A 19,386-nucleotide genomic window follows, 5' to 3' on the forward strand; every position below is an offset into this window, starting at 1 on the left:
CAGCAGTGTTGCTATAGGTTGGAAATAAAAAAACCTAATTGTGCTGCTTTGCAGTGGCTGCTTAGAAACATAAGGCTGAAGTCTTGTTACTCTGAACTGAGAATTTTGTGATGGCTCCAAATTAGGATGATGAAGGGTAGTATAGAACAACACAAGAAATTGTGTACATTTTGGATCCATTCTGACACTGATAAGATTACCTGACGTATTATGTAACACCAGCCAACTGGGTTTGGTTGACAATCCCATTATGTGTTTAGTTAAAAAACATGATTGTATGTGAAGTGCAGCCTGTCCTGACCTCAAACTTCAAGAGGCAGGGAAATCCTCTCCTTTCATTAGTTCTAGGTAATCCTGCTCACCGCCCTGAATTTGTGTCTCTCTGTTTCAATTTGTCTTATGTCCATTCTTCAGTCACTGATTCTTAATTCAATTGTTCAAAAATGGTTAACTCTGGTAAGTATAGATGTGAAATTAGCTCTTTGTAGTTTCCTATGGGCCCTGCTAGTTAATCTTGTGATGATGCTTACTTGAGGGCTGCATTTCAGTTGCACTTCATTTGGTGACAGAGTTCTGTATTTCTGTGTAAACAAAAATCAAGTAATAAGGCATGGGCAAGCAAAGTTTATAGTTGAAACCATGGATTAATCAAACTTTTCTGGGAAGATCTGAAGGTGGTACTATCTGCCTGTCATGTTTCTTTCTTCTTTTTTTTTTTTTTTGAAGGACAAACCCCTATCTTCTTAAAAAAACAAACCAAACCCAAAGCAATAAATCAAACAAAAAAACACCAAAGCAACTACAACAACAACAAACCACAAAAATCCCCCCAACCAAACAAAATATGAAAGTGCTTTTTTTATTCTATGCTCTAGCATTTCTTCATATTTGGTGATTAAATCAGTTACAGTACAGTTAAAATTTTGTGTGGCATGAGTTAAAAAACATTAAAACAGTGCAGAGATTTTTCTCTTTATTTTTTACGCTGTAAAACTAGACAGTTGTGAAAAAATTAAGTAGTTTTAGAGAAAACTGGAAATTCTATAGGAAAAATTAAATTGTATCAATCTATTAACACCCTTTTGAGACCTTGTTTAATACTTGTGGGCAATTTGTGTAGAACAGCAGTTAGCTTAAGATGCTTTGTCTAAATATTCAACTTTTCTAAATTTTAGTTACCTTAGCATATGTTGCTATAAATGGCTTTCTGCCACTTCTCCCCATTCCCCAAATGTTGTCTGTAGTGCTAAAGGAAATTATTTGAAATGGAAACAGAGTTGACCAAAACACTAGAGCTTTGTTTTTGCTGTGTGGGTGGTTTCTTTCTCTCTTTTTCCCTGAGGTTTACTGTGAAAGCGGTGATAGTATGTGGTTAAAGCTGAGTGCAGCAAAGGAAAGTCATGTGTATATATAGGTGTGGGAGGCAGCTCTGCCTAATTCAGAACAGTTGGTGATGCAGAGGTCAGCTTGTATTGACATCCAGCCTTGGTGCTGGGTAGGAAACAGTCTGAAGCATCTTTAAAGTTGTGTATTAATTATGTAGATATATATATAGCTTTTAATCAATGGATGAACCTTTATGGAGGCATTTAGGCACTACTAGTATGCCATTGCCACATTATTTCATGAGAACTCATAGCTTTCCATTTCCTGCAAAAGATTCTTATTAGCTTAGGTAGCAATCCTGGAAAACCTTGTGTGTAACTCCCTTCATGCACTTTCCTGTTAAATGTCATTTAAACCAAAGGAACTTTTGTCTTGTCTGATGTTAAGTGCTCAGAAGTGAGATATTTGATCAGAAATTTTGTGGCAGGGTCCATACCCATGTCAGTTGTTTTTACTGTAGTCTTAATATGTAAACAATTTCTGTGAACTTATATTTCTAAGGCAATTTGAAATGGTTTATATAAGAATACTTGTTTTGAAAACATCTGTGCTACCTCCAGTGTATGAGGGGCTGTGAAGTCTTGTGTAGACAAACAAGTGATTTGCATTGATGACTTCTGAGAGCAGATGGGAAATGCTTGATTTACAATTATTATATGCCAAGAGGAGCTGATTTAATTCAGTCAAAACAAAGAAATGGGTTTTGACCTTGAAGAAGCTTGTCAGGATAGACAGACTTTTCTGTCCCCAAGGAGCTGCTGCCCAGGGTTCAGAAGACAGAAATGCTCCCAGGATCAGGTGTTGATGATTTGTGTGCTGGAGCTGAGGGAGGCTGGCAGAGCCTGCCTAAGCCAGCAGCTGAGTGCAGAGGAGGATTGCTCCAGAAGCAGAGAGCACTTCCCATGACTGTAATGTAAAATTGAGAAAACTGCTTTGTGTGAACTACCCTGCTACATGATTTTAAAAAACTTAAGTGACCTTGCTGTAATAGTTTTGGAGTTCTGATTGAATTGTAACCTGATCGGGGAACCTGACCTGTAATGAAATAGTAAGCCTACAGCTAGAATGTGAAGCAGAAAGTACTTAGCTTTGCTGTTGAACCAGAACAAGTATTAGTTGTTTTAAAGCTGATACAAGTAGCAAAAAAGCAGGTAGTGCTTTCTGGGTTTTCTTCATGGTGTGTATGTCAGGAGTTAACTATGTAGTTGACTTGTAAACTGTCAATGTACTCTGTGGTGCATTACTAAGGTGCACTTCATGGATGTGCTTTATCCTGCAGCGAAAATTTTGCTGAATTGGTATTACCTGTATTATTTTTATTAGTGGTACTATCAAATTGTGGACTTGGTCATGCAGCCAGGTCTCTGTGCTGACAATTATTAAACCAGGAGAATTTCACAAGGATTTCCACAAGGAGTTTGCTCAGCTTAGCCAGCAAGAACCGTCTGCCTCTCTGGAGTGGAACCTCAACTGTTAGAAAATCAGGCAGCCTTTTCTGTTTTCTGTGTTATCAGAATATGAAGTCAAGAATATGAAGTTAAGCTATACTTCCCTGATAGCAAAGCACATGCTTTCACTTTGTTAGCCTAAAATCACCAGCAATCTGTTGCATTTTAACTGCTAATTGAGAACTAATAGAAGTAATATTGAACCATCACATCTTTAACTTCAGTCAGATGCTAAGCATCAGTGGATCAGTGTTTTCTTTGATTTAAGCCATTTTCTAATTTTTCTCAGTTTTCACGTGGGTGTTCTTCTTTAGTGTCAGTGGGGAAATATAATACCATAGGCAATGTGGAAGAAGCCATAGTGGCTGCAGCTTTTTGCCCAATGTAGTTATCTTTGCCCAAATCCAACAAGAAGTGGAAATATTCCAATTATTCATATACTTAATAAAATATGAACATATTTAGAAAAGTTTTCTGGTCTGTCGGAAACTTTCTGTGCAGTATCCACACTTAGTCACAGGTCTTCAGTTTAATCGAATTACTAATTTTTTGACAGAACCGTTTTAACATGAAAGCTTTTGGTCATGCTGGTCTCTTGGCTTTCCTCAGGCTAATACATCTGAGTGTGTTCTACGAGTGTTCTTTCTGTGAGAACTAAAGGTGTGTAAAGGAAGACAACTGGAGTTGTCTATGAGAAGCTACTGCTCTGCACTTATGTACTACCATGTATATATTGTCCTGTAAGGCTTTGTGCATTACTTTTCCTCAGACTGGAGAAAAGGCTGAGGATATGACATGGTGGCAGCTTAGCCCTTGGAGCTGATGTTGCTGCAGTAGAGAACTCTCTTCCTACTTGCAGTGTGGATTTGTATGTGGAAAGTGAGTTTCCTGCAAAATTCCAGGTTTCAGTGGATTTTAAACTTTTTGATATAGATGATGTTGAACAAGGCCCTGATAGTCTTTATAACAGTTCCACCTGTAGCCTTTTTTTTGCAGTCTGTTTCTTGTAACTTCTCTTGTTATTTAAGATGCAGTTATTTCAGGTTTCCATTAGTATTTCCATATAAATGCTAAATATATTCTCATTAGAAATATTTTGGGGTTTTGGACTTTTTTCCTTCTCCCTCTCTTCCACATCTGAAAATCAACCTTCAGTGAACAGAACGAAAGATTATGGCCTGTAGTTAATCCAAGTTTTGCACCTGATTGAAACTTTGTGGGCAGTGTTGTTATAATCAGTATCAAGAGGCTTACAAATGTCTAAGTTCTTGGGGTGGAGTGGGGGAATTGGAGAATGGAGAAAGGAGTGGGAGAAATTTGAGGACTGTCAGTTTATATTTGCCTGAAATGCTTGCATGCAACAAAAGAGCAACCTGAATAGACATGTACTGAGCAATGAATTTGGATCATGACTCAGAGTGGAAAAATGCTACCTACTGAATTTCTCGCATAGTTTCCTGAATTGCCCTGACTTTTAACTGACTTTTTAGAGGCCTTCTAAAGCATTATCTGAGGCCCACAAAACAGTGGGGTAGTCAGGCCTTGCTATGGTAGCTGAATACAGGAACAGAAGGATGGAAGAATCAATTCCTAGTTTTGGACACTGTTGTTGCTAATGTGGATGTTTTTGCAGCCTTGTAAATAGCATGGGCATGAAAGAAAGAATTAAAATTGAGAATTGACTTTGAGACATCAAAATGTGTAGCTGAACCAGAAGGACTGAAGAAGGTAGGTAATATTATCCTTTCTCTTTTGCAGTTTTTAGATAGTACTAAATAAAGCAAGTTGGTGATCTTTTTTCCCTTACTGCACAGCTAGGAATTACCAGCTCAGAGTTTTCAGTCACTGCTTGAATAGTCTACTTTCTGTTTTAAAACAGAGCAACTTCTGTTCATTGGAAACAGTTAACAATAAATATGAAGAAATTTTCTGCAGTTTGCTTTGGAACTCGGTGGATTGGGTGTTATGGAAACAAGGCGCTTTTTTTTTTTTTCTTTAACAAGGATTAGTAAGAAAGTTCTATAGTGGTTTTTGTTCCAAGAATGTTGCACTGAAAATTATCAAAGTGGAGGCACTAATCGAAGCAGATTATTGAAACGTTGGTTTTAGCTGTCTTGTCCCATTGTATAGTGCCTGGTGGTTGTTTTAGTGGTGTTAGCTAAGCAGTCATTCCAGTAATGATTAATGACAGCTTGCCAGTTTCTTTTAAGTCACTTGATCCTCCTTTTCTTTTATTGTATTATTCAACTGTATTTAACTTAGGAAATGGCTTTCAGCTTTAGCTAAAGCTGTGTTAGTAGCTTTTTTTTGTTTTGAGTTACACAAAGTTGCTGAAGTGTAATTCTTGGACCTGTGGCTTATAACTGAAAACAAACAAACCAAACAAAACCCCCTCAGATAAACAAACCACAAACCAACAAAACCCCCAAACAAAACAACAACAAAACCCAAAACAATTAGTCTAGACTTGAGAATATATATCACAGGAGATAAAGTCTCTGTTTTGAGGTGAAAGAGATGAGGACAATTTGCAGAGGTACTGTAGGTATGGCTGGACATAGCTCTAATGGCTGGGAGAGTGTGTATGGGTAGATTGGTGAGCGTGTAGGTATGTGAAAATGAAAGGGAAATTGGGATAAGTGAGGCAATAATTAAAAAGTCTTTACTGGGGACATGGGAAATCTTTTAAACCTTAAATTATGGAATACCTCTTAAAAAAATTAGGCTATTTTGAGAAAGTAGTGAACTAGAAGAGATATTTAACTGTTACATAGAAGAAATTAGATGAAGCCTAGTGTTGGCATGACTGACAGTTGTTTGGTCATATGGATAATTTTGCATTACACTGTCTTCACAGAATCACAGAATTGTCAGGGTTGGAAGGGACCTCAAGGATCATCCAGTTCCAACCCCCCTTCCATGGGCAGGGACACGTTCCAATAGATCAGGTTGCCCAGAGCTACATCCAGCCTGTTAAACACCTCCAGGGATGGGGCCCCAACCACCTCCCTGGGCAACCTGTTCCAGTGTCTCACCACTCTTACAGTGAAGAGCTTTGTCCTAGCATCTAATCTAAATCTACTCTGCTCTAGCTTGGATCCATTCCCCCTAGTCTTATCACTACCCAACACCCTAAAAAGTCCCTCACCAGCTTTCTTATAGGCCCCCTACTAGGAAGAGAAAAACAGTGCTGGACTGTTTTCTCTCATGTTAAAACAAAATTATTTTCCAAAACTTTGTTTTGCTTGCTTATTTCTGAACATGTGTGCAGTTATTCTTGATTTCCCTAAAGGTGCGGGTAACTTGGAATATAAGGAAGTTTCTGAATGTATGTACTTGTTCTTAAAATAGTTCATGTAACTGCATGAAATAAAATTATTTTGAAAGTTATTCCTTTGACTTTACAGGTTTTGTTTTTGAGGGGAGTATGTATAGAAATAGTATCATTGCTATGCAGGTAACAGTGTTTAGCTTTTGAACCAGAAAGCCACTGTCAGTTCTGAGTCTAATTGAAAATACTACATGTTCATTGCTAATTTCTAATTGCAAATACCACATGGGCATTACTAGTTCATTCATCAGTGTGCTGTGATGCTGTGGGCAATGCTTCTTGAAACCACCTGTATTGCAAAATTATGTTTGTAATGAAGTCAACTCTGGTAATTACACAGTAGTTACACATGTGCTGTTTAAGGAGTTGACACTATCCACATTTTGTGTTGTGAGTGGTGTACTTTTTGTAGACTTGGAGTGTTTGGCTGTGTTAGGCTGATTGGGCCCTAGATTATAAGACTTACCCAAATTACCATAAAACCCCTGAGTTCTAAATGTGAGTGAGTTTGGGTTTGGAGATACTCATACTGTGTCTTTGTGTGATGTGGTATTTTTTTTCTGTGGTTTGTCTTTATTTTATTTTTTCAACTTTATTTTAAAAAAATTCCTTGCACTTTCCCCCCCTTGTACTTAAATGTTTTTCTGTAGTGTGGTAAAGCAGCAGTGACTACAGTATTTCTGGGAGCTGGATAGCCTGTACTGACCACATTACTTTCAACAGTACTGATTTATCTCAGTTGAAAGTCTGCACTCTAAAATTTCTGGAAATGGTGTCTCTAGAATACTGGCAGCACTTGGTACCCTGAGGAGGCTGCTGCACTGTGGACTTTTCAACAACCTTCCCTTAAACTCTAAGTTTTTAATGTAAGTTACATATAACTCCATTTATTTAGTAGATGTACTCTCTCTTAAGCATTCAGCCATATCAGCAGAAATATGCTACAAAAAGTTTATTTCTTTTCCTGGTACTGTCCTAATAAAAATAATTATTACCAAGCTCTGGTAAGCTTTACCAGCAACATGACTCAGCGAGAAAAAAAAGCCATCCCAACATAATTTGCAAAATAGAGCACAGCATGCTGTATTTTTCTGTGTAGAATGGCTGTCTTCATTAATCCTTATCCACGGGGAGATACAGTTGATTGCAGAGTTGGCCTCTTTGTATTGCTGTAAATCTGGTAGTTATAGAAGCTGGTCTGGGGAGACCCCAAAAGACCTTGCTTTCCTTTTTCTGAATTTCCTTAAACACATAGGTCACAGTGTGATGACCATGTGCTATTCTAAAAGCTTTTTCATGATAATAATCTTCACTAGTGTTGAGCATTGTTAATGCTAGTGACTGATGTGAAACAAGAGCGATGGAATAGTGTTTCATACTTCTATGCATGAGCTTATCAGTCATAAGCTAAAGTATATTTTTCAATAGAAACCTTAAATTTAGAAGAAGCAATTGTGTTCACAGAGACTTTTGTTTTAATGTGCAGTTTAAGACAATCCTTCTGTCATGGAATTGTAGGGGTTGGAGGGGACTGGGCTTAGTATATAAATACATCCAGAGCTCAGTCATCAAATTGCAGGCTTCTAGCTGGTTGAATGCTCTGGGAAACTGAAGCTTTGGTGACGTGGAGCAGTCATGCAAGCCCAGAGCCACAGATGGCTCATTTGCCTTGTGGTGAATTCATGTTCATACTTCCCTTGCTCCTGCATTTCCTAATTTGGCTATGAAGGCATTTATTTGGTTTTGACAGGCCTTTTGGAGTTGGTAAGTTTCCTTGACCATGTGTGGAAGGCACCTGCCCTTCATGCCTGAACCAGGTATTAGAGATGAATCTGTTCTACTGACTGTGGTGATGTCCAGAACTGGAGCGTGAACAGACTAACAAACTGCAAGTGTATGTAGGGTTTTCTAAAAGACTAGAAACTACTAGACTAAAACTACTAGAACTACTAAAATGAGCTACCACCTTCTGGAGTTGATTTTTGCTTCTTTTTTAAAAGGTGAAAAAAGGGATTATATTCTCAGCATTACTCCCTACAGGAGAAGTAATCTGTGAGTGACTTGAATGCTTCAGGCTATGCCCACATATTTGGTACAATGTGGTGTCTAGACCTTGAGCCAATGCCAACCATGGAAGTAGCACAGCTGAACACTATTCCACTGTTCTATAACAGCAGAAATACTTAAACATTTTACTCTCTAAAATTGTTCATGCTTACTAATAAGGAGAAGCAGACTTTCCAGGTTAATTAGCTACACTGAGATCAGATGTTTGTAGTCCTTTCAGCACTGGAGTATGTTTGATCCATGATTACTGGGTCCAAGGTCTAGTCTGTGACTTCGTTGCGTGATACTGGTGTGCCTGCATTCCTGTGAGGTATGAAATGAATTTTGAAATTCAGGAAGGCCTGACTTCTTGTTTCTTTTATTCCTAAAAAAAGATACATACTTCAGGTCTTAATTAACAAGTTAAACTTTGCAGCATTTGCTTAGATCTCATTTCCTCTAACATATTGTTCTTATTTCTTTCCTAGCTTTCCGCAACTAGCGAGATATATGACACTAAATGTTCACAAAAACCCAGGGCAAGTAAGCCAAATAGAACAATTTTAGAAGATCTGTTTGCCTTAGAAATGTTGTTTTTAATAGGAGTTGATTTCTAATCAAATTGTGCTTGAATTTGGAGATGTTCCAGTTCAGTGTTTGCAGGGCATGTGGAAGCTTATGGTAGTGCTGCTTTTCCTTTGCAGCTGACCTTGTCTTGGACTAAAATAACCAAGGCCTGTAGAAATCCTGCAACATAGTGTGTGTGTGTGTCTCTCTCTCAATAGTCAAATTGTTCTCAAAAGCTGTGGATTTCGTCACTCACTAGAGAGTAAGTTAGTCCAGGAGAAATCACAAGAAGAAGGTTTGGATGAAAGCAATCATTCATGTATAAGGAAAGATGCTGGAGGTCTACTAGGTCTACTGGGGGGTCTTTTAGCCCTTGTCTGGGATGGGGAAGGGAGCATGTCTTTGTGAGGGCAGGCTTGGGCCTTTCCCCTCCGTGAGCTTTTTCTTGGCAAATCGAAGGACTGTGCCTGTCAGTGTGAGGATGCCATCTGTGTTGTGCAGCCTGCTAGGCTGATACAGAATTGCACAGGAATGAATCTGAAAGCACACTGCTAAACTGTGTTCTGGATAGTTGTGGTGGCTGCCCAGAGATGCTGCTATTGTACAGTGCTTCAGGGACCAAGCAAAAGCAGCAGCCTGCAGAACTGCCTCAGCCTGGTACTGCAAACATAACCCCCAACACAAACAGTTAATGGATAATGAGCTGATATGATGCAAGCTGCTGAGATGTGTAATTGTTCTATGAAATTAAATTAGTGTTTAAAAATAAAGAAGTAGCTGAAGAGGTGGAGGTTGAATGTAGAGCAGGACAACTGGACAAATCTGGTTACGGCAGTGGTGCATTTCCTCAATTTAATTTGTCAGTTTTCCATTTGCTGCCTTCTCATTATGTGAAAACTGAAACTGCATTACTGAAACAAAATATTCAGCATGTGGTGGGGTTTTTTTACAGTAAAATAAGTTAGCTTTTGAAAATGTGGTATCTTTAGGCCTATTTGGTAATTTAGTGGCTGATTTTGCTGGATGTTTTGAGCGAAGACTTTGGTCATTTTTATTAGCTGTACATGGGTTGAAGGGATGCTGATGCCTTTTTTTTTTTTTTTTTTTTTTTAATTGTGATGTTATTGTAATAGGACTTCAGAGTAAAATCTGGACCACATAGGTCAGGCTCTAGCTTCTGCAATGTTTTTTTTGGGGGGGTTTGTTTTGTTTTGTTTTTAATATCTGAGCTATCTGGGAAGTTTTATTCTCTATACCAATTTATATATTGGCATTGCCAAACTTGCATCAAGATATCTACTTGATGTGTCTAAAAATTTCCTGGTCTAAGGCAAGCATTGATATGTGTGCAAAACATCAGCCTCAGCTGTGCTTTCATGGGGAGCTGGTCTATGTTTAATTTGAGTAACATTTGGACTCTGCCTAGGTTCTGTGGGCTCTGGGTGCACACAACACCTGCTGGCAGCACTGAGCTTAGTCTAGACCATGGCAGCCATGGCAACTTTAGAGAAACATTGATGGGAGTGGTGCCCAAATCTTATGTAAGAGTGATTGAGTTACAGTCGCTGCATGCTAGTGCTCATCCTGGATGAGTGACTGGCATGTGCCCATGACTCTTGCAGGCCAAGAAGCTTCACAGGGTGGGAGCTGACCTGTTGGGGGGGAAGACTTGGCAAAGTTCTGGGTGGCCAATTGCCACAGCTTGGCATGTAATCATTGTAACTTGCATTTCTGTATTACATGTCTTTTTTGTATCTTAGTACCAGTACATGCAATACTAGTGATTAATATAATAGGAAATTGTAGCATTAACTGATACCACCGAATATTAAGGCATCCAGAAACTGAGTTGTCTTTCTGCAGAAGTGATGCTGTTACAAAGGATTTGTTTTGCACTTTGCTTTTGTTTATAAGGATGGATTTATTACGTTATTTATTCAGTAATTAAAGTAATATATGAAAACTTGTTTCTTCTGCCATTGTAGGCTCCTGAAACAAATTGATTTCACCCTGAAGGCCATTGAGAACTTCTAATAACACACTGTATTTATGGCTTGCTCAGAGGCAACTCTCTGGCTGGCACTTAAACGAGACAAATGATCTGGACGTCACCTGGAATTTACATAAACAAAATAGGGGATGAACAACCCCCTGCTAACTGTGGGGAGAGATTGCTATGTGGTGTTATTTGTATACATTGGCTTTGAATTTAATTTGTAATTTGGTTAGTTCTGAAGGTGGAGCTAAAATATAAATTGTTGCAGTATGTCTTCAGAAAGAGATGGGCCAGAAGATGAGGTGTTGACTTACAGCACTTTCATGCCTTTTTGTTATGAAAAGCTGGGGTGTGGGTATGTTTCTGGAGTTAAAAAGCAGAGTAAAAGCTTATTAAACCATTCTTGGTTTTCCTACTTGTTTCACTGGTCACCAAAAGCATCTTTGAAAGTGCTGAGGAGCACATTACAGGATACATCTACAGTAAAGGTTACTGAATGGTGCAGGGGCTGTTGTGCCAAGAAGTGCTGGCAGCATAACAGAAGCTGTTAATGGTTGCTAGCATGAGCTGGTAAGCTTGTTTCTGTGTCTGTATTGCTGTGTTACCAAGGTAGACCTAATGTTTGTCATATGCCAGCCTCTTCCATAGCTTTAAACCTTGCAGAGAGGGAAAGAATTAATTTATTGATCAACTAGTTCAGATGAACACATTCAGATGCTATGGTTGTGTTATTTGGAACTGCCAACAATAAAATAAGCAAGCAAGCTTCTGATGTGTGCTAGCAAAAATCCTGACAACTTTATGCAAGCAGAAGTATTAGGTGTCTGTGGAATGCCATCTCTTATGGAGGAGTGTGTTGGTAAGCTTAAATGTAATGGGACAGAAAGGGAATTGTGATGGCCAAGTAATTACAGGAGGCTGTGTTTTGTTTTGTTTTTTTTTCCTCCTGGTTTTGGAGACCTTTGTGTTTCTTTCCCTGTTTATATTGCCTGCTAGACGTCATTAAATGTTTTCTAAGCTACCTTTAGACACAATGTTTCATATATTCAGGTGTGAAACTTGTTTGAAATTCAATAGTCTTACTGTAGTAAGAGAGGAGTATTGGAGGGTTTTGGATTTACGAATTTGCTTGTTTCCTGCTCAGCACTGCATAGGGGTTGAGTGGTGTTTGAATTAACGTTTTTCTGAGCAAGGTGAACACAGTCCTTTCCCCACAGCAGAGCTTAATGGAAAAGAACTTTACGTGGGACTTCATCATTGTATTTTCTTTCCAGCACTCAGCTTCTGGCTAGCTATTCCTATTAGAAAGATTAATCTGTTCCATAAACCAAGAATAATTTGGTGCTTCTCTCTTTATAGGTAACTCTTGTAAGTTCTTGTTTGCTTACTACTATTCTTTACAGGTGCTTAGAAGGTATGTGATGGTGGTGTGATAGTTGTCCTTGTAGAGTAATATTTGCAATGCTTCATGTGAAGATGGGGGAAAAAAATCACTTGTCTCATTTTGTTTAGTATATGATCATAGCTGTGTGTGGAAAAATCAGAAAAAGGAAATGCTCTTTAGCAGAGATAATTTTTTTCAGCATCTGAAAGGGTATGTGGGTGTTTGTGTATATATACCTATACTAATATGAAAATAATCACCAGGACAATGTTCCATCCCTAGAAATAATTAAAATGGGATGTTTTTCATAAGGATGTTATGATGTTGTCTAGCTTAAACAGAACTCAGTTCTAGGAAGCCTGATATCTTGCATAAGACAGATTATTGACCTGATGATTGCTATAGTCCCTGAACTGTATTCTCTAAGTTTGTTCCAGCTGACAACATTTTGAGCAGAGACATTGTGCTCCTGTTCTACTGAGAGATTAGTTCTGGTGCAATACAGTTCGGTATTGTGCCACCACTGGCTATTTTAGAGCTTCCTAATTAGATGGCATGTCCCAGTGTGCTGAGGCAGAATAGATTTAGGGGATTAAGTTTTATGTGTGTGGCCTGGAGGCTCCACAAAGTACATGTAAACAAGAGCAGGGGTGTGTTCTTGATTTGGAGAGGAAGAGAGGGAAGGATGCAAAGCAAAATGTTGTTTGGGAAGTTGCCACATCTGAGATGTGATTTGAAATAGGTAGAAAACACCTGATTGTATACAACTGAGAGCAGCCTGAAAAACCAAGTGAGTTTGGCCCACCTAGAAGACAGAATCGATGAAGTAAAATTGGCTCGGAGAAAAATGCTAATGGCAGACTGCCAGACTGGGAACTGAGCAAGGAGAGGTGGCCAAAATGAGCGCTTTCACATTTAAAGTATGGGTGCTGCCTGATTTGACAGAAGTGACCACATGCAGATATGAGAGTGTGAAAGGTCTGGCTGTAAGCAGAAGGAAGAATTGCTTTCCCAATTGATGTGTGGAGTGGAGATGGAGGACATGTTCCTATAGCCAGTGTTGGAGCAGAATCTGACTTGCATGGTGAAAATTATTTGGTACCTGTCTTCATTGCATCAGTTCCTCAGTGTAGGAAATTAATGCTGAACTTAAAATATCTGGAAAAAAAAAGGCGCCACTTAATTTTTTTAAAGTTGCCAACATTCATTCTACAAGTGTTATAATCCTTTTAAAATTGGGGGGAAATTCATTTTTTTGGGAGCTGCACAAGAAGTTACTTTATGGGAAACTGTTTCTCATACTGATTTTTTTAGAAAATCTTTTTAGGCTTTCTTGTACTAGGAAACAATACCAGAAGTACCTCTGGAGCTTTAGAAGCCCTCAGAGTTCATCCTTGTAAGAACAATTGATTACTTTTGTGCTCTGTGCGCTAGATTAATGAAAGAATAAAGAGTGCTTAGTCTGAAAAAAGAAGCTTGGCTTCTGAACAGCTTCATGGCATTAAAATAAGGCAGTGAATAACCTACAGAGGTTGCCTTTTCTGAATGTTAAACGCAGGAGCATACTGTCTGTAACACTTTACTTGCCTGACTTTTCAGTTGTCTAGTATGCTTTTAGGAAAGGCATACAATTAATCTACCTTTTGAAGGCTTTCTCCACCTAGAAATAAGCTATTTTATTACAAAATCTTCATTTAGAAGAAAGTAACTTTATTAGGAATTTATGTAGACATGCATCAGGTTTTGTTTAATGGACACAGGTGCTAGTGGATCAAGTTAGCTGCTGGTGAAGGAGCTATGTAAATCATAGAATGGCTTGGGCCGAAAGGGACCTTAAAGATAACTACTCTGCTGGTACTCCACTGAAACCAAATGTTTCACACAAGTGAATGTCACAAAACTCTGAAGAATTTTTAGCATTCTTATTGAAAGGAAAAAACCTTATGATAATGAATATGTGATTAGAGAGAAAATCTGTGACCAATATTACACACTCAGTGTCTTTAAATGCAAATACTATTTGTAGAATATTTATGCCTGTTTTACACATGACATATCATCTTTCCTTTAATGATATTTTTCAAAGGCCTGCTTAATTTTCAGTCCACACTAGAGGGTATGCTGACAAGGGAGGTACTGCCTGATCGTTAATCAACCTTCCACAAAGGAATTAATGTGCAGAAAGCCTTAAAAATTATGGTTATTCACTAGTGTCATTTAGTGAGATACCATGAAGAAAAAGAAAAATCTGAAAAATACTCCACTGCATCCCTAGGTGAAAAAATTTATAATGAAAAGAAAAAATATCATGCTCTGATTTTTTTTAACTTTTTTTTTTCCCCTCCTCCTCTCTTCTTGCCCATACTAAAGTATGTGTGCTGCTATAATCTGTAGTAGTCCTCAACAGTCTACTAAGAGTTGTTAGAGACTAGCTTTCTCTGCATCAGCAAGTGCTGGCACAGCCACAGCAGATCAGTAGGTAGCTTAGGGCCCTTATGTTTCTATTAGTTTTTGGAACAGGTTCTGTTTGCAGTGGTGTGTTCTGGCTTAGTTTCTTCTGAAAGGGGTATAATTTGTGCATGCAGCTGTACTGCTGTTTTATCGCCCTTATATATATACTTATTTGTACCCTGTCTTTTAAGCTGAACACTTAAATTTGGCATTCCTTTGAGAACTTGAAAAATACCTCTTTAAAAAAAAGGGGGAATTTTGTAAACAAATTATTCATTAATTGCAGTTTTTCTTCCTGTTAGTTAACCATTAAACAAATGAATCACAAACTTTCATAATCTTAGTCATGGAGCTAGCACATGAATTCAATTTTTACAAGACTGCAAGAGTATTAATAATACAGAGGAATTCTTTAAAATGATAGAATATGACAAGATAGTTGTGTTCTACAAAGTGGTTTATCAGAAACTGAACAAATAAAAATAAAACCTGGAATTTGACTCCAATAATGTGGAATGAGACACACTCTTACCTTGAGAACCTTTCTAACCTTGGTAATTTTTTTTTTTTCCTCTGATGGTACTCCACTGAAACCAAATGTTTCACACAAGTGTTCTGGTTATGACAAAGCTCCTTTTCTCTCGAAAGAAAAGAAGAAAGGTGAGCCTTCTCCTTGTTCTTGTAGCAAGGAGGATTTCATTTCAGATGACAGGTAGTCTTTGGGGGTCCTTGCTCCTAAATTACTACTAGAGCTATCCTGCATTTTTTCCCTTCATATTTCTGTTGCTATTTAAAAAAAAAAAATCAATTTTTATACCGAAAGCATGAAGAGGTCTGATAAGATTGGAAAGCTTGGCTTCAAAGTCTGAAATAAGTCATGCAAGTTAACCGTTGGTAGTGTGTGGTATTCATATAGAAATATTCAGAGTTTTAGGCAGGTTGTCAATTTGAAGTTGGTAGGTGAACCTTCAGGGAAGATAACATCATTTGCATGAACAATTTTGAGTGGAGTTCTAACACTGACAACAGAAAGCTTGATGAAAAATGCTTGTTTTTCAGTCAAAATTCTTTTCAGAACTCTTATTTCACTGTATTCTCTTCTTTTTTGATGACAAGAATTTTTAATAGTTCATTCTGTCTCTTCTGAAACAGAATCAGACCACAGCTAGCTAAAGAGAAGATTGAAGGATGCCATATTTGTACATCTGTCACACCTGGTGAACCTCAAGTGTTCTTGGGAAAAGATAAAGCCTTCACTTTCGATTATGTCTTTAACATCGACTCACAGCAAGAAGAGATCTATATACAGTGTATTGAAAAACTGATTGAAGGTTGCTTTGAAGGCTATAATGCCACTGTCTTTGCTTATGGCCAGGTAAACTTTACAATTTGATGTTAAAGTGTTTATTTTGGGTTCCTGTAACTGATCATTCTCTTAAATTTTGGAATGTATGAGCCTGTTTTTTAGTGTATTTACTTTATTTTAAATGAGATGCTGTAAGAGACTGTTTAGGAGTTTGTATTTTTTCTGTGCACAATGGCAATTGAAACACAGAAATGTGTGCATGCAGTAAATGTGAATTAATACTAATGCTAATAATAGCATGAGTCCATATGATTCCTGAATTCACCCAGGTGCAGCAATACAAATTAGTGACTTTATCAGTTTATAGAGTTTGTACCGAGATTTTCTGAGCAATTATCCTTCCCTTTGCATTTTTTAGATGCTTTTGTGAAGAAGGAACTTTAAAAAAATGGATCATAGGGAACTTCAGGCCACATTGTCTATTGGCAAAATGTGAAGATGGGATTCCAAAGTTAGAGAATTTTTCATGGAGAATACACCCTTTCAGTCTACCAAGCACACATCTTACTTCTCAAAGCTGAAATATCATTGAGCACAGTGTGGAGAATATGTTATTGTCTTTGAATGTTCCTTTAGGAAAGGACTGCATAAAATTTGGTCTTGGGTGTTGAATTTCATCACTGTTAAATGTTGTATCTCTAGTCTTAGTGCAACAGAGTAATTTGCAGGTCCAGTTTAGTATATTATGTTAAGTTGTGTGATACTATCCTTGTCTTAAACTTGACCCACTAAGTGAAAACAAACACTACGTAGTCTTCTACAGGATTTCACATTTTTAATTATTTTTCTAGTGAAGGTATTTCATGTATTATTTCATGCTATAAACTGAGAACAGTGATGGTAATCTACCTGAGATATTCAGACCTCATAATTAAGGGAGTAATTTGATCTGCTTCAGTAAAGAACTGCAAATGCTGATGCTACCTCCAAAATACATGCTTTAAATAAGTCTAAAGTAACTCTTCTTTTGACTTCAGAGATGATAACTCAAGGCAGATGTAAGCAGCTTAGAGGAAGCTTGTAGGGTCAAGGTTGTGAAAGATTGATCTGGTCCTTGCCTTTTTTTGTGATCTATGGATAAATAGTAGTCCAACTAGTATTTTTTTATCCATCTTCCAAAATGTCCTGTTATTGAACATATTAATATTTTAAAGATGACAGACTAATTTAGTCCCTCTCTAGCACTAGTGTTTACAAACTGGATTTCTCTGGTGATTTGGTACTACTAACATGTTCTGTTGATTACTCTGTTTTCCATTTAGACAGGTGCTGGCAAAACATACACCATGGGCACTGGATTTGATGTCAACATAACAGAAGAGGAACAAGGCATTATATCACGTGCTGTTAAGCATCTTTTCAGATGTATTGAAGAAAAAAAACAATCCGCTATTAAGCAAGGGCTTCCACCTCCAGATTTTAAAGTGAATGCACAGTTCTTAGAGGTAAATATGATCTGCTTGTGTGTGTTACTTTTTTTAAAGCCAATTTACACTTTTTTTTTCCTGGTTGTTGCTTTTATATTCTTTGCTCACCAGATGTTTTCAATTAATCTTCAAGATTTCAAAAGGAAATATTATGGAGTTGGCTTCGGCACTTTATTCTATGAAAAAGGTTTTAATCTTATTCCAATTTCAGTTGTTTTCTTTACAGCATTATTTGGAAGTATAGAAGTAGTTATTACCGCTTTCTACAGCTTGCATTTGTTTGTGGGGCCTGTTGCTCTTGTTTGTAATTCTTTACAAAACCTTAAAGCAAGAAGCTATTAAAAAAAAAATCAGTTGTACTTTGTGCCTTTGAACAGTTCCCGTGCTTTGCCTATTTTTGTCACTTTGCCATAGATTTCTTAAGTTTTCAAAACCAAAGCGACTTGTTTCTTTTTAGGTGAAAGGAACATAGAATAAGAAACTTCTTTCTGTGATCCCCAGTGGTTTAGGATTTGGGCCTCTGTGGTCTTCCCAGTGTGCAGCAACTGTTGGTTTATGTCTTGCAGCTTTAATGCTGTCTCTTGCCCATGGAACTATTTATTTTTTTAATTGATTGATTTGGGTGTAACATACCAAGCAGCAAAATCTGAGTACTTGGAACACATGGAGAGGAAAAATCAATTTAAGGAAGAGTGGTTGTAAATGTTTATTACTTCAGTATTTTCAGCTTTACTTTAGGGCTAACCCCATACACACTTTTACCCAAGATAGAAGCTGTTGGTGTTATTAGTGCTGAAGTAAACTATGTCCTTTAGCGATTTATTTCTGTAATAGTTTCAAAGATTAACAAGTTGTCGTTAGTTTTGCACTAGTTAAGGTTTATCAGTGCTAACCTCAAGAAGAACTTGTTGTTGCTTTGGCTAATGTTTGCCTAGAGAGAGAGAGAGAGAGAGTCTAAGCTTGAGCATGGGCTGTGGGAAAGCTGTACTCTTATTTTCTGTGTGAACATTAGGGAGCTGCAGTGTCATTTCTGCTCAGGCAGCTGCAGCAATATGCAAAAGTAGCATAAGGTGTAGTAACCACTGCAACTTTCTAAATTACTTGTGGTTTTGAGTATTATATTAAAAATGTGACTGAGTCCCAGAATACAGAGGTGAATGTTACAGTGATACGGTATACAGAACTGCAGCCATCAAAACATACTTCAGATGAAATGTACATGCTAAACCCTATTTTATTTCTCTAATTTAGAGAAAGGTTAAATGATGTATATGATAGTTTGTCTTTAACAGAATGTCATGGGTTTTGGTAGATTACTTTTTTTTTTTTTTTCTTTTACATTCTATTAAGACTTAAGTTGGAGCTCTCCCAGAAAGAACTTCTGATTAGCTGGGTACTACACATTACTTTTGTATCCAAGTATCCTATTTGTTTTCAGAGCTGGATTGCAAAACCGATAATTTATCCATTGACCAAGTTGAAACAGTTTTCGTTTGGCGTAACTTTGAAGTTGGACAACTGAATAACTGTTGGGAACAGTGACTTTTGTTTGCTGCTATCTTGCTTTTCTTTGGTTTGCTGCAGTTTGCCTCTCTTAACTCCTTGCTTTCCTGCTTACTTTTCCAAAAGGCAGTCCCATATAATGGTATGCACATTGTCAGGATCCTTTCTAAATTACGGCATCAATTTGTTTGCACTTAGGTACAAGTAAGAAGGCTCCTATCTGGAACACTTATGATGAATAATTACAATCAACTCTATTTTACTATGTAAAGAATTGTAAGCACTGCATTCACAAATGCTGAGCCTTTTCTTCTCAAGGATGGATTTTCACTTGTGGGGGAGAAAGCCTCTTGTTTTCAGTATATGAGAAAGCACATTGGGCTCTATTGTATACAGCAGCAGGTTTTTACCTTTTACCTAAGGACTTTGTTCAGGGATTTAATCAACCCAGCCTAAGCTCTGCTAAAGTGAATTGCTATAA

The sequence above is a fragment of the Indicator indicator genome, chromosome 3 (genome assembly GCF_027791375.1).
Source record: "Indicator indicator isolate 239-I01 chromosome 3, UM_Iind_1.1, whole genome shotgun sequence".
NCBI classification, from domain to species: domain Eukaryota; kingdom Metazoa; phylum Chordata; class Aves; order Piciformes; family Indicatoridae; genus Indicator; species Indicator indicator.